The sequence below is a fragment of the Anomaloglossus baeobatrachus genome, assembly GCF_048569485.1.
Source record: "Anomaloglossus baeobatrachus isolate aAnoBae1 chromosome 5 unlocalized genomic scaffold, aAnoBae1.hap1 SUPER_5_unloc_30, whole genome shotgun sequence".
NCBI classification, from domain to species: Eukaryota; Metazoa; Chordata; class Amphibia; order Anura; family Aromobatidae; genus Anomaloglossus; species Anomaloglossus baeobatrachus.
This window is the reverse complement of record NW_027441807.1, coordinates 674,027-689,105: the sequence shown is the minus strand read 5'-3', so window position 1 is coordinate 689,105 and position 15,079 is coordinate 674,027.

Here is a 15,079-nt window from a genome sequence, read left to right as displayed (position 1 = left end):
GTAATGTTCCATCTTCCCTGGTATCTTCTTGTAGTCTGCCATCATTGTAATGTTCCATTTTCCCTGGTATCTTCTATCCATCTGCCGTCATTGTAATGCTCCATCTTCCCTGGTATCTTCTTGTAGTCTGCCATCATTGTAATGTTCCATCTTCCCTGGTATCGTCTATCCATCTGCCGTCATTGTAATGCTCCATCTTCCCTGGTATCTTCTTGTAGTCCATCATTGTAATGTTCCATCTTCCCTGGTATCTTCTTGTAGTCTGCCATCATTGTAACGCTCCATCTTCCCTGGTATCTTCTTGTAGTCTGCCATCATTGTAATGCTCCATCTTCCCTTGTATCTTCTTGTAGTCTGCCATCATTGTAACGCTCCATCTTCCCTGGTATCTTCTTGTAATCTGCCATCATTGTAATGCTCTATCTTCCCTGCTATCTTCTTGTAGTCTGCCATCATTGTAAAGCTCTATCTTCCCTGCTATCTTATTGTAGTCTGCCATCATTGTAAAGCTCTATCTTCCCTGCTATCTTCTTGTAGTCTGCCATCGTTGTAATGCTCCATCTTCCCTGGTATCGTTTTGTAATCTGCCATCATTGTAATGCTCCATCTTCCCTGGTATCTTCTTGTAGTCCATCATTGTAATGCTCCATCTTCCCTGGTATCTTCTTGTAGTCTGCCATCATTGTAATGCTCCATCTTCCCTGGTATCTTCTTGTAGTCTGCCATCATTGTAATGCTCCATCTTCCCTGGTATCTTCTTGTAGTCTGCCATCATTGTAATGCTCCATCTTCCCTGGTATATTCTTGTAGTCTGCCATGATTGTAATGCTTCATCTTCCCTGGTATCTTCTTGTAGTCTGCCATCATTGTAATGCTTCATCTTCCCTGGTATCTTCTTGTAATCTGCCATCATTGTAATGCTCCATCTTCCCTGGTATCTTCTTGTAATCTGCCATCATTGTAATGCTCCATCTTCCCTGGTATCTTCTTGTAGTCTGCCATCATTTTAATGCTTCATCTTCCCTGGTATATTTTTGTAGTCTGCCATCATTGTAATGCTCCATCTTCCCTGGTATCTTCTTGTAATCTGCCATCATTGTAATGCTTCATCTTCCCTGGTATCTTCTTGTAATCTGCCATCATTGTAATGCTCCATCTTCCCTGGTATATTCTTGTAGTCTGCCATCATTGTAATGTTCCATCTTCCCTGCTATCTTCTTGTAGTCTGCCATCATTGTAATGCTTCATCTTCCATGGTATCTTCTTGTAGTCTGCCATCATTGTAATGCTCCATCTTCCCTGGTATCTTCTTGTAATCTGCCATCATTGTAAAGCTCCATCTCCCCTGCTATCTTCTTGTAGTCTGCCATCATTGTAATGCTTCATCTTCCCTGGTATCTTCTTGTAGTCTGCCATCATTGTAAAGCTCCATCTCCCCTGCTATCTTCTTGTAATCTGCCATCATTGTAAAGCTCCATCTTTCCTGCTATCTTCTTGTAGTCTGCCATCATTGTAATGCTTCATCTTCCCTGGTATCTTCTTGTAATCTGCCATCATTGTAATGCTCCATCTTCCCTGGTATATTCTTGTAGTCTGTCATCATTGTAATGTTCCATCTTCCCTGCTATCTTCTTGTAGTCTGCCATCATTGTAATGCTTCATCTTCCCTGGTATCTTCTTGTATTCTGCCATCATTGTAATGCTCCATCTTCCCTGGTATCTTCTTGTAGTCTGCCATCATTGTAAAGCTCCATCTCCCCTGCTATCTTCTTGTAGTCTGCCATCATTGTAATGCTCCATCTTCCCTGGTATCTTCTTGTAATCTGCCATCATTGTAATGTTCCATCTTCCCTGGTATCTTCTTGTAGTCCATCATTGTAATGCTCCATTTTCCCTGGTATCTTCTTGTAGTCTGCCATCATTGTAAAGCTCCATCTCCCCTGCTATCTTCTTGTAGTCTGCCATCATTGTAATGTTTCATCTTCCCTGGTATCTTCTTGTAGTTTGCCATCATTGTAATGTTCCATCTTCCCTGCTATCTTCTTGTAGTCTGCCATCATTGTAAAGCTCTATCTTCCCTGCTATCTTCTTGTAGTCTGCTATCATTGTAATGCTCCATCTTCCTTGGTATCTTCTTGTAGTCTGCCATCATTGTAATGTTCCATCTTCCCTGGTATCTTCTTGTAGTCTGCCATCTTTGTAATGTTCCATCTTCCCTGGTATCTTCTATCCATCTGCCGTCATTGTAATGCTCCATCTTCCCTGGTATCTTCTTGTAGTCTGCCATCATTGTAATGTTCCATCTTCCCTGGTATCTTCTTGTAGTCTGCCATCATTGTAATGTTCCATCTTCCCTGGTATCTTCTATCCATCTGCCGTCATTGTAATGCTTCATCTTCCCTGGTATCTTTTTGTAATCTGCCATCATTGTAATGCTCCATCTTCCCTGGTATATTCTTGTAATCTGCCATCATTGTAATGCTTCATCTTCCCTGGTATCTTCTTGTAGTCTGCCATCATTGTAATGCTCCACCTTCCCTGCTATCTTCTTGTAGTCTGCCATCATTGTAATGCTTCATCTTCCCTTGTATCTTCTTGTAGTCTGCCATCATTGTAATGCTCCACCTTCCCTGCTATCTTCTTGTAGTCTGCCATCATTGTAATGCTTCATCTTCCCTGGTATCTTCTTGTAGTCTGCCATCATTGTAATGCTCCATCTTCCCTGGTATCTTCTTGTAGTCTGCCATCATTGTAATGCTCCATCTTCCCTGGTATCTTCTTGTAGTCTGCCATCATTGTAATGCTCCATCTTCCCTGGTATCTTCTTGTAGTCTGCCATCATTGTAAAGCTCCATCTCCCCTGCTATCTTCTTGTAGTCTGCCATCATTGTAATGCTCCATCTTCCCTGGTATCTTCTTGTAATCTGCCATCATTGTAATGTTCCATCTTCCCTGGTATCTTCTTGTAGTTCATCATTGTAATGCTCCATTTTCCCTGGTATCTTCTTGTAGTCTGCCATTATTGTAAAGTTCCATCTCCCCTGCTATCTTCTTGTAGTCTGCCATCATTGTAATGCTCCATCTTCCCTGGTATCTTCTTGTAGTCTGCCATCATTGTAATGTTCCATCTTGTCTGCTATCTTCTTGTAGTCTATCATTGTAATGTTTCATCTTCCCTGGTATCTTCCTGTAGTTTGCCATCATTGTAATGTTCCATCTTCCCTGCTATCTTCTTGTAGTCTGCCATCATTGTAATGCTCCATCTCCCCTGCTATCTTCTTGTAGTCTGCCATCATTGTAATGCTCCATCTTCCCTGGTATCTTCTTGTAGTCTGCTATCATTGTAATGCTCCATCTTCCCTGGAATCTTCTTGTAGTCTGCCATCATTGTAATGTTCCATCTTCCCTGGTATCTTCTTGTAGTCTGCCATCATTGTAATGTTCCATCTTCCCTGGTATCTTCTATCCATCTGCCGTCATTGTAATGCTCCATCTTCCCTGGTATCTTCTTGTAGTCTGCCATCATTGTAATGTTCCATCTTCCCTGGTATCGTCTATCCATCTGCCGTCATTGTAATGCTCCATCTTCCCTGGTATCTTCTTGTAGCCCATCATTGTAATGTTCCATCTTCCCTGGTATCTTCTTGTAGTCTGCCATCATTGTAATGCTCCATCTTCCCTGGTATCTTCTTGTAGTCTGCCATCATTGCAATGCTCCATCTTCCCTGGTATATTCTTGTAGTCTGCCATCATTGTAATGCTTCATCTTCCCTGGTATCTTCTTGTAATCTGCCATCATTGTAATGCTCCATCTTCCCTGGTATCTTCTTGTAATCTGCCATCATTGTAATGCTTCATCTTCCCTGGTATATTCTTGTAGTCTGCCATCATTGTAATGCTTCATCTTCCCTGGTATCTTCTTGTAGTCTGCCATCATTGTAATGCTCCATCTTCCCTGGTATATTCTTGTAGTCTGCCATCATTGTAATGCTCCATCTTCCCTGGTATATTCTTGTAGTCTGCCATCATTGTAACGCTCCATCTTCCCTGGTATCTTCTTGTAGTCTGCCATCATTGTAACGCTCCATCTTCCCTGGTATCTTCTTGTAGTCTGCCATCATTGTAATGCTCCATCTTCCCTGGTATCTTTTTGTAGTCTGCCATCATTGTAATGTTCCATCTTCCCTGGTATCTTCTTGTAGTCTGCCATCATTGTAATGCTCCATTTTCCCTGGTATTGTCACGCTCCCCGGGTCCTCACCCCCGTTCCCCGGCTCACCTGCCACGCTCTCCGCTCCCCAGTCACCGGATTCCGTCCATCCCAGGGCTCCGGGCCCCCGATCCCGGCGCCCGACAGCTTCCCTGGACCTGGCCGGCTCCCCTGCGTCCTCCTCGCAGCCTCCTTCCCTGGCTTCTGGCACCCGGGCGGCGCGCATGCGCCTTAGGGCGCGCGCGCGGTCACTGACCCTTTCTTAAAGGGCCAGCGTCCATTAACAGGAAATGAGGTTGCACAGGTACAGGGTATATAGGGGGTCATTGTCCAAGGGGGCGGGGCCTGATCTTCGTGTTCCCTGAGCTAGGAGTCAGGTCTCTTGGTGTTTATGTGCCTGTACTCACCTATCTGTCTTTGTAGAGCCGTACCTGCCTCGCCATCCAGTCTGCCGTGTCCTGATCCCCGCACGCTGTCCGTCTGCCATCTGACAGTCCGTACCATCCCGGATCCCTGCGGTGACCCGTCATCTTGCTCCAGAGGTTCCGGACCCCGCCTGATATCACCTCGGCCTCCGAACCTGAGCTACGTCACCAAGACCACCTTCTGTGACTCCGTGGTCCCTGGGACTCCTCCGCTGCCTTCTCTTGCACGGACTGTTCTACTGCCCATCAGTGCTTCAGCTGCCGGACTCCCTACCACCATCTCAGAGAGTTCGGTCCAGTGGATCCACCTCCTGGGTCTGCCCGACCGCCCGGCCGTGACAGTAAGATCAGGCCATGGATCCCGCTGCAGCACTAATGGCTCTGCAAGAGGAACTCCAACGCCAGCGTGAAGTCCAGACCCGCATGCTGCAATTCATGACCTCCGTGGACACCCGCCTGTACACATTACAAGCATCAATGACGCCTGCGGCACCCAGGTCCCCCGCCAGGCAAGCCATGGCCCCCGCACCAGTGGCAACCTCGTCAGATGCTTCCCGACTCCGTTTGGCGTCACCTCCTCGTTATGCTGGAGATCCCAAGACCTGCAGGGGCTTCATAAATCAATGTTCCCTTCATTTCACGCAGCTGCCACATCTGTTCGCCTCCGACCAAGCCAAGGTCGCCTTTATAATGTCCCACCTAGAGGGCGAGGCGCTGGCGTGGATGAACCCCTTGTGGGAGAAGGAGGACCCCATGACCAAGGATCTTCAACAGTTCCTGCAGGCATTCCGCAGCACCTTTGACGAGCCGGGACGCGCTTCTGCCTCTGCTTCATCACTCCTCCGCCTACGTCAAGGAACACTGACGGTGGGCCAATACGCCATCCGTTTTCGCACTTTGGCTTCAGAACTCGGGTGGAATAATGAGGCCCTAACAGCCGCCTTCTGGGAGGGACTCTCGAGTCGCATCAAGGATGAGTTGGCGGGTCGGGACGTGCCCTCCACCCTAGATGCCCTGATTGCCCTAGCAACTCGTGTGGACATACGTTTTCAGGAGCGCTCCAAAGAGCTATCTCGTGAGAGACGCCCGTTACGGCATTCATCTCCTCCTCAGAAGCCCTCCGTACCTCAGTCATCAACAGCTGGGAGTCCCGTCCACGAGCCCATGCAGATTGACCGAGTGCGTCAGTCTGCACAACGTAGAGCAGAGCGGCTTGCCCAGGGTCTCTGCTTTTACTGCGGTGAGGGCACACACCTCCTCCGTTCCTGTCCGGAAAGGCCGGGAAACTCCAAAGCCTAGGGTTGGTAGGAGAGGCCACCCTAGGTGCTGGGACTCTCTCTGATCCGGTCACATGGACCGTGCAAGTGACAACGGGAGAGACGCGGTTCACGGCTGAGGCCTATCTTGATTCCGGGGCAGCAGGCAATTTCATCCAGCAAGCCACCGTGGACAAATACCAGGTGCCTGTTATCCCACTCAACAAGCCCCTGGTGATTGCCTCTGTGGATGGGAGACCCCTTTCTGACACCATCTCCTGGACCACCAGGCCGGTTGAACTGCGCATCGGTGCTCTTCACACCGAGAACATCGCCTTCTACGTCCTTCCGCACATGTCCCATCAGATCCTGCTGGGCCTTCCATGGTTACGGACTCACGAACCATCAGTCAGCTGGGGCACTGGCGAAATCACCCGCTGGGGTGCTTCGTGTCATGAGAGATGCCTAAAATCCACACAACCCATCCGACGACCTCCGGTTCCTGAGAACCTACCGGGGCTGCCCTCGGCTTATTGGTCCTTTGCTGATGTCTTTGATAAAAAAGAATCCGAGGTACTGCCGCCACATCGCCCCTACGATTGTGCCATCGACCTGCTCCCTGGAACAACGCCACCACGAGGACGGATATATCCTTTATCTCCAGCCGAAACAAGGGCTATGTCGACTTACATCTCAGAGAGCCTGGCTAGGGGATTCATTCGGAGATCCTCCTCTCCTGCTGGAGCAGGTTTCTTCTTTGTCAAGAAAAAAGAGGGCGATTTACGTCCCTGCATCGACTACCGGGGTCTGAATCAGATCACTGTTAAGAACAAGTACCCTCTGCCGCTCATCCCCGAATTGTTTGACCGGCTTAGAGGAGCTCGTCTGTTCACCAAGCTGGATCTTCGGGGTGCTTACAATCTGGTGCGCATCCGCTCTGGTGACGAATGGAAGACCGCGTTTAATACGCGCGATGGACATTATGAGTACTGCGTGATGCCCTTCGGCCTGTGTAACGCCCCTGCCGTCTTCCAAGAACTGGTGAACGACGTGTTCCGAGACCTCCTCTACACCTGTGTGGTAGTATATCTAGATGACATCCTTGTCTTCTCTCCGGACCTCCCAACCCACAGAGAGCACGTACAGCTGGTTCTACGACGACTAAGAGAGAACCGTCTGTACGCAAAGTATGAGAAGTGTGTCTTTGAGCAGTCTTCTCTCCCCTTTCTGGGGTACATCATCTCTGAGACTGGACTGCAGATGGATCCCAAGAAGGTCTCCGCCATTCTCAACTGGCCTCCCCCTTCTGGACTGAAAGCAATCCAACGCTTCCTGGGATTCGCCAACTACTACCGCCAATTCGTCCCTCACTTCTCTGCTCTGACTGCTCCACTTTCCGCTTTGACTAAGAAAGAGGCAAATCCAAAGGACTGGTCGCCTGCGGCCGACGCCGCGTTTGGCTCTTTGAAGCGGGCTTTTGCTTCCTCACCTGTACTTCACCGTCCGGAGTTGAACCGCCAGTTCACCTTGGAGGTGGATGCCTCCTCCTCAGGAGCCGGAGCAGTGCTCATGCAGAAGTCCTCCTCCGGGAAGATGGTGACTTGCGGATTCTTCTCCAAGGGCTTCTCAGCGCCTGAACGCAACTATACCATCGGGGACCGAGAGCTCTTGGCAGTCAAACTGGCACTGGAGGAATGGCGCTACCTCCTGGAAGGTGCAGTGTATCCCGTGATCATCTACACGGACCACAAGAACCTAGAATACCTGCGGTCCGCTCAGCGACTGAACCCACGGCAAGCCAGGTGGTCCTTATTCTTTGCCAGGTTCGACTTTCAGCTTCACTTCCGACCCGCGGACAAGAATGTACGCGCTGATGCCTTGTCCAGGTCTTTCATGCCCATGGAGCAGGAGGAAGAGACTACCCAACCCATCATCTGTCCTAGCAACATCATTCCGGTGGCCCCTGTTACCCTAGCCCAGATACCGCCCGGGAAGACCTATGTCTCCGATACCGACAGGCAAAAAGTGTTACACTGGGGTCATGCCTCAAAAACAGCCGGGCATGCTGGTCAGAAGAGAACATGGGGTGCGATTGTACGCCATTACTGGTGGCCATCCCTTCGCACGGACGTCGCTGCTTTTGTCTCTGCCTGCTCCTCCTGTGCCAGGAACAAGACGCCCAAACACTTGCCCCATGGCCGTCTTCTGCCTTTACCGATACCCTCAGTCCCGTGGCAACACATAGCAATGGACTTTATTACGGACTTGCCATTATCCTCCGGGCACACAGTCATATGGGTCGTGGTTGATCGATTCTCCAAAATGGCCCACTTCGTTCCTATGGCCGGACTGCCCTCTGCTCAGGAACTCGCGGAAGCCTATATACATCACATCTTCCGCTTGCATGGCTTTCCATCCCACATAGTGTCCGACAGAGGAACTCAGTTCACCTCCCGCTTCTGGAGGGCTCTATGCAAACATCTGGGAGTGACTCTGGACTTTTCTTCTTCTTACCATCCTCAGTCTAACGGCCAAGTGGAGAGGGTCAATCAAATCGTGACCTCATACCTACGTCACTATGTCAACGCCCATCACGACGACTGGTCCTCGCTTCTACCTTGGGCTGAATTCTCCCATAACCACCACGTCAGTGAGTCATCCTCCGAATCTCCCTTCCATGTTGTTTATGGACTCCAGCCCGCCGTCCCATTGCCTATATCCCCTTCATCGGATGTCCCGGCTGCTGATACTGCAGTTCGTGACTTTGCTACCATTTGGGACTCTGTCAAAGCGTCCCTTGGGCGCGCTTCCCAGCGGATGAAGAAACACGCTGACAAGAGACGTCTGGATCCTCCGTGTTTCTCTCCTGGTGACCTGGTCTGGCTTGCTTCCCAGTACATCCGATTGAAGATACCTTCCTACAAGCTGGGTCCTCGCTACATCGGGCCGTTTAAGGTCCTCAGCAAGATCAATGAGGTATCCTACAAGCTACAGCTCCCGGCCACGATGAGGATACCCAACTCCTTCCACGTCTCTCTGCTCAAGCCAGTTGTCCTTGGTCCCTTCTCCGCTGCTGCCAGTCCGGCCCCTCCTCCTATTGCCGATGATGACATCTATGCGGTAAGGGATATCGTGGCCATGAAGACCGTACGAGGTCGACAGTTCTTCCTGGTGGACTGGGAAGGGTATGGTCCTGAGGATAGGTCTTGGGAGCCCAGGGAGAACGTGGGCACTCCTCTTATCCGTGCCTTCATGTCCCGGTTGCGGGGAGGGGGGCGTGGGGGGGGGGGTACTGTCACGCTCCCCGGGTCCTCACCCCCGTTCCCCGGCTCACCTGCCACGCTCTCCGCTCCCCAGTCACCGGATTCCGTCCATCCCAGGGCTCCGGGCCCCCGATCCCGGCGCCCGACAGCTTCCCTGGACCTGGCCGGCTCCCCTGCGTCCTCCTCGCAGCCTCCTTCCCTGGCTTCTGGCACCCGGGCGGCGCGCATGCGCCTTAGGGCGCGCGCGCGGTCACTGACCCTTTCTTAAAGGGCCAGCGTCCATTAACAGGAAATGAGGTTGCACAGGTACAGGGTATATAGGGGGTCATTGTCCAAGGGGGCGGGGCCTGATCTTCGTGTTCCCTGAGCTAGGAGTCAGGTCTCTTGGTGTTTATGTGCCTGTACTCACCTATCTGTCTTTGTAGAGCCGTACCTGCCTCGCCATCCAGTCTGCCGTGTCCTGATCCCCGCACGCTGTCCGTCTGCCATCTGACAGTCCGTACCATCCCGGATCCCTGCGGTGACCCGTCATCTTGCTCCAGAGGTTCCGGACCCCGCCTGATATCACCTCGGCCTCCGAACCTGAGCTACGTCACCAAGACCACCTTCTGTGACTCCGTGGTCCCTGGGACTCCTCCGCTGCCTTCTCTTGCACGGACTGTTCTACTGCCCATCAGTGCTTCAGCTGCCGGACTCCCTACCACCATCTCAGAGAGTTCGGTCCAGTGGATCCACCTCCTGGGTCTGCCCGACCGCCCGGCCGTGACAGGTATCTTCTTGTAGTCTGCCATCATTGTAATGCTCCATCTTCCCTGGTATCTTCTTGTAGTCTGCCATCATTGTAATGCTCCATCTTCCCTGGTATCTTCTTGTAGTCTGCCATCATTGTAATGCTCCATCTTCCCTGGTATCTTCTTGTAGTCTGCCATCATTGTAATGCTCCATCTTCCCTGGTATCTTCTTGTAGTCTGCCGTCATTGTAATGCTCCATTTTCCCTGGTATCTTCTTTCCATCTGCCATCATTGTAATGCTCCATCTTCCCTGGTATCTTCTTTCCATCTGCCGTCATTGTAATGCTCCATTTTCCCTGGTATCTTCTTTCCATCTTCCATCATTATAATGCTCCATCTTCCCTGGTATCTTCTTGTAGTCTTCCATCATTGTAATGTTCCATCTTCCCTGGTAACTACTTATAGTCTGCCATCATTGTAATGTTCCATCTTCCCTGGTATCTTCTTGTAGTCTGCCATCATTGTAATGTTCCATCTTCTCTGGTATCTTCTTGTAGTAATGCTCCATCTTCCCTGGTATCATCTTGTAGTCTGCCATCATTGTAATGTTCTATCTTCCCTGGTATCTTCTTGTAGTCTGCTGTCATTGTAATGCTCCATCTTCCCTGGTATCTTCTTGTAGTCTGCCATCATTGTAATGTTCCATCTTCCCTGGTATCGTCTATCCATCTGCCGTCATTGTAATGCTCCATCTTCCCTGGTATCTTCTTGTAGTCTGCCATCATTGTAATGCTCCATCTTCCCTGGTATCTTCTTGTAGTCTGCCATCATTGTAATGTTCCATCTTCCCTGGTATCTTCTTGTAGTCTGCCATCATTGTAATGTTCCATCTTCTCTGGTATCTTCTTGTAGTAATGCTCCATCTTCCCTGGTATCTTCTTGTAGTCTGCCATCATTGTAATGTTCCATCCTCCCTGGTATCTTCTATCCATCTGCCGTCATTGTAATGCTCCATCTTCCCTGGTATCTTCTTGTAGTCTGCCATCATTGTAATGTTCCATCTTCCCTGGTATCGTCTATCCATCTGCCGTCATTGTAATGCTCCATCTTCCCTGGTATCTTCTTGTAGTCTGCCATCATTGTAATGCTCCATCTTCCCTGGTATCTTCTTGTAGTCCATCATTGTAATGTTCCATCTTCCCTGGTATCTTCTTGTAGTCTGCCATCATTGTAACGCTCCATCTTCCCTGGTATCTTCTTGTAGTCTGCCATCATTGTAATGCTCCATCTTCCCTTGTATCTTCTTGTAGTGTGCCATCATTATAATGCTCCATCTTCCCTGGTATCTTCTTGTAATCTGCCATCATTGTAATGCTCTATCTTCCCTGCTTTCTTCTTGTAGTCTGCCATCATTGTAATGCTCCATCTTTCCTGCTATCTTCTTGTAGTCTGCCATCGTTGTAATGCTCCATCTTCCCTGGTATCGTTTTGTAATCTGCCATCATTGTAATGCTCCATCTTCCCTGGTATCTTCTTGTAGTCTGCCATCATTGTAATGCTCCATCTTCCCTGGTATCTTCTTGTAGTCTGCCATCATTGTAATGCTCCATCTTCCCTGGTATATTCTTGTAGTCTGCCATCATTGTAATGCTTCATCTTCCCTGGTATCTTCTTGTAATCTGCCATCATTGTAATGCTCCATCTTCCCTGGTATCTTCTTGTAATCTGCCATCATTGTAATGCTTCATCTTCCCTGGTATCTTCTTGTAATCTGCCATCATTATAATGTTCCATCTTCCCTGGTATCTTCTTGTAGTCTGCCATCATTGTAATGCTCCATCTTCCCTGCTATCTTCTTGTAGTCTGCCATCATTGTAATGCTTCATCTTCCCTGGTATCTTCTTGTATTCTGCCATCATTGTAATGCTCCATCTTCCCTGGTATCTTCTTGTAGTCTGCCATCATTGTAAAGCTCCATCTCCCCTGCTATCTTCTTGTAGTCTGCCATCATTGTAATGCTTCATCTTCCCTGGTATCTTCTTGTAATCTGCCATCATTGTAATGCTTCATCTTCCCTGGTATCTTCTTGTAGTCTGCCATGATTGTAATGTTCCATCTTCCCTGGTATCTTCTTGTAGTCTGCCATCATTGTAATGTTCCATTTTCCCTGGTATCTTCTATCCATCTGCCGTCATTGTAATGCTCCATCTTCCCTGGTATCTTCTTGTAGTCTGCCATCATTGTAATGTTCCATCTTCCCTGGTATCGTCTATCCATCTGCCGTCATTGTAATGCTCCATCTTCCCTGGTATCTTCTTGTAGTCCATCATTGTAATGTTCCATCTTCCCTGGTATCTTCTTGTAGTCTGCCATCATTGTAACGCTCCATCTTCCCTGGTATCTTCTTGTAGTCTGCCATCATTGTAATGCTCCATCTTCCCTTGTATCTTTTTGTAGTCTGCCATCATTGTAACGCTCCATCTTCCCTGGTATCTTCTTGTAATCTGCCATCATTGTAATGCTCTATCTTCCCTGCTATCTTCTTGTAGTCTGCCATCATTGTAAAGCTCTATCTTCCCTGCTATCTTCTTGTAGTCTGCCATCATTGTAAAGCTCTATCTTCCCTGCTATCTTCTTGTAGTCTGCCATCGTTGTAATGCTCCATCTTCCCTGGTATCGTTTTGTAATCTGCCATCATTGTAATGCTCCATCTTCCCTGGTATCTTCTTGTAGTCTGCCATCATTGTAATGCTCCATCTTCCCTGGTATCTTCTTGTAGTCTGCCATCATTGTAATGCTCCATCTTCCCTGGTATATTCTTGTAGTCTGCCATGATTGTAATGCTTCATCTTCCCTGGTATCTTCTTGTAGTCTTCCATCATTGTAATGCTTCATCTTCCCTGGTATCTTCTTGTAATCTGTCATCATTGTAATGCTCCATCTTCCCTGGTATCTTCTTGTAATCTGCCATCATTGTAATGCTCCATCTTCCCTGGTATCTTCTTGTAGTCTGCCATCATTTTAATGCTTCATCTTCCCTGGTATATTTTTGTAGTCTGCCATCATTGTAATGCTTCATCTTCCCTGGTATCTTCTTGTAATCTGCCATCATTGTAATGCTCCATCTTCCCTGGTGTATTCTTGTAGTCTGCCATCATTGTAATGTTCCATCTTCCCTGCTATCTTCTTGTAGTCTGCCATCATTGTAATGCTTTATCTTCCATGGTATCTTCTTGTAGTCTGCCATCATTGTAACGCTCCATCTTCCCTGGTATCTTCTTGTAGTCTGCCATCATTGTAATGCTCCATCTTCCCTGGTATCTTCTTGTAATCTGCCATCATTGTAAAGCTCCATCTCCCCTGCTATCTTCTTGTAGTCTGCCATCATTGTAATGCTTCATCTTCCCTGGTATCTTCTTGTAGTCTGCCATCATTGTAAAGCTCCATCTCCCCTGCTATCTTCTTGTAATCTGCCATCATTGTAAAGCTCCATCTTTCCTGCTATCTTCTTGTAGTCTGCCATCATTGTAATGCTTCATCTTCCCTGGTATCTTCTTGTAATCTGCCATCATTGTAATGCTCCATCTTCCCTGGTATATTCTTGTAGTCTGTCATCATTGTAATGTTCCATCTTCCCTGCTATCTTCTTGTAGTCTGCCATCATTGTAATGCTTCATCTTCCCTGGTATCTTCTTGTATTCTGCCATCATTGTAATGCTCCATCTTCCCTGGTATCTTCTTGTAGTCTGCCATCATTGTAAAGCTCCATCTCCCCTGCTATCTTCTTGTAGTCTGCCATCATTGTAATGCTCCATCTTCCCTGGTATCTTCTTGTAATCTGCCATCATTGTAATGTTCCATCTTCCCTGGTATCTTCTTGTAGTCCATCATTGTAATGCTCCATTTTCCCTGGTATCTTCTTGTAGTCTGCCATCATTGTAAAGCTCCATCTCCCCTGCTATCTTCTTGTAGTCTGCCATCATTGTAATGTTTCATCTTCCCTGGTATCTTCTTGTAGTTTGCCATCATTGTAATGTTCCATCTTCCCTGCTATCTTCTTGTAGTCTGCCATCATTGTAAAGCTCTATCTTCCCTGCTATCTTCTTGTAGTCTGCTATCATTGTAATGCTCCATCTTCCTTGGTATCTTCTTGTAGTCTGCCATCATTGTAATGTTCCATCTTCCCTGGTATCTTCTTGTAGTCTGCCATCATTGTAATGTTCCATCTTCCCTGGTATCTTCTATCCATCTGCCGTCATTGTAATGCTCCATCTTCCCTGGTATCTTCTTGTAGTCTGCCATCATTGTAATGTTCCATCTTCCCTGGTATCTTCTTGTAGTCTGCCATCATTGTAATGTTCCATCTTCCCTGGTATCTTCTATCCATCTGCCGTCATTGTAATGCTTCATCTTCCCTGGTATCTTTTTGTAATCTGCCATCATTGTAATGCTCCATCTTCCCTGGTATATTCTTGTAATCTGCCATCATTGTAATGCTTCATCTTCCCTGGTATCTTCTTGTAGTCTGCCATCATTGTAATGCTCCACCTTCCCTGCTATCTTCTTGTAGTCTGCCATCATTGTAATGTTTCATCTTCCCTTGTATCTTCTTGTAGTCTGCCATCATTGTAATGCTCCACCTTCCCTGCTATCTTCTTGTAGTCTGCCATCATTGTAATGCTTCATCTTCCCTGGTATCTTCTTGTAGTCTGCCATCATTGTAATGCTCCATCTTCCCTGGTAACTTCTTGTAGTCTGCCATCATTGTAATGCTCCATCTTCCCTGGTATCTTCTTGTAGTCTGCCATCATTGTAATGCTCCATCTTCCCTGGTATCTTCTTGTAGTCTGCCATCATTGTAAAGCTCCATCTCCCCTGCTATCTTCTTGTAGTCTGCCATCATTGTAATGCTCCATCTTCCCTGGTATCTTCTTGTAATCTGCCATCATTGTAATGTTCCATCTTCCCTGGTATCTTCTTGTAGTCCATCATTGTAATGCTCCATTTTCCCTGGTATCTTCTTGTAGTCTGCCATTATTGTAAAGTTCCATCTCCCCTGCTATCTTCTTGTAGTCTGCCATCATTGTAATGCTCCATCTTCCCTGGTATCTTCTTGTAGTCTGCCATCATTGTAATGTTCCATCTTGTCTGCTATCTTCTTGTAGTCTATCATTGTAATGTTTCATCTTCCCT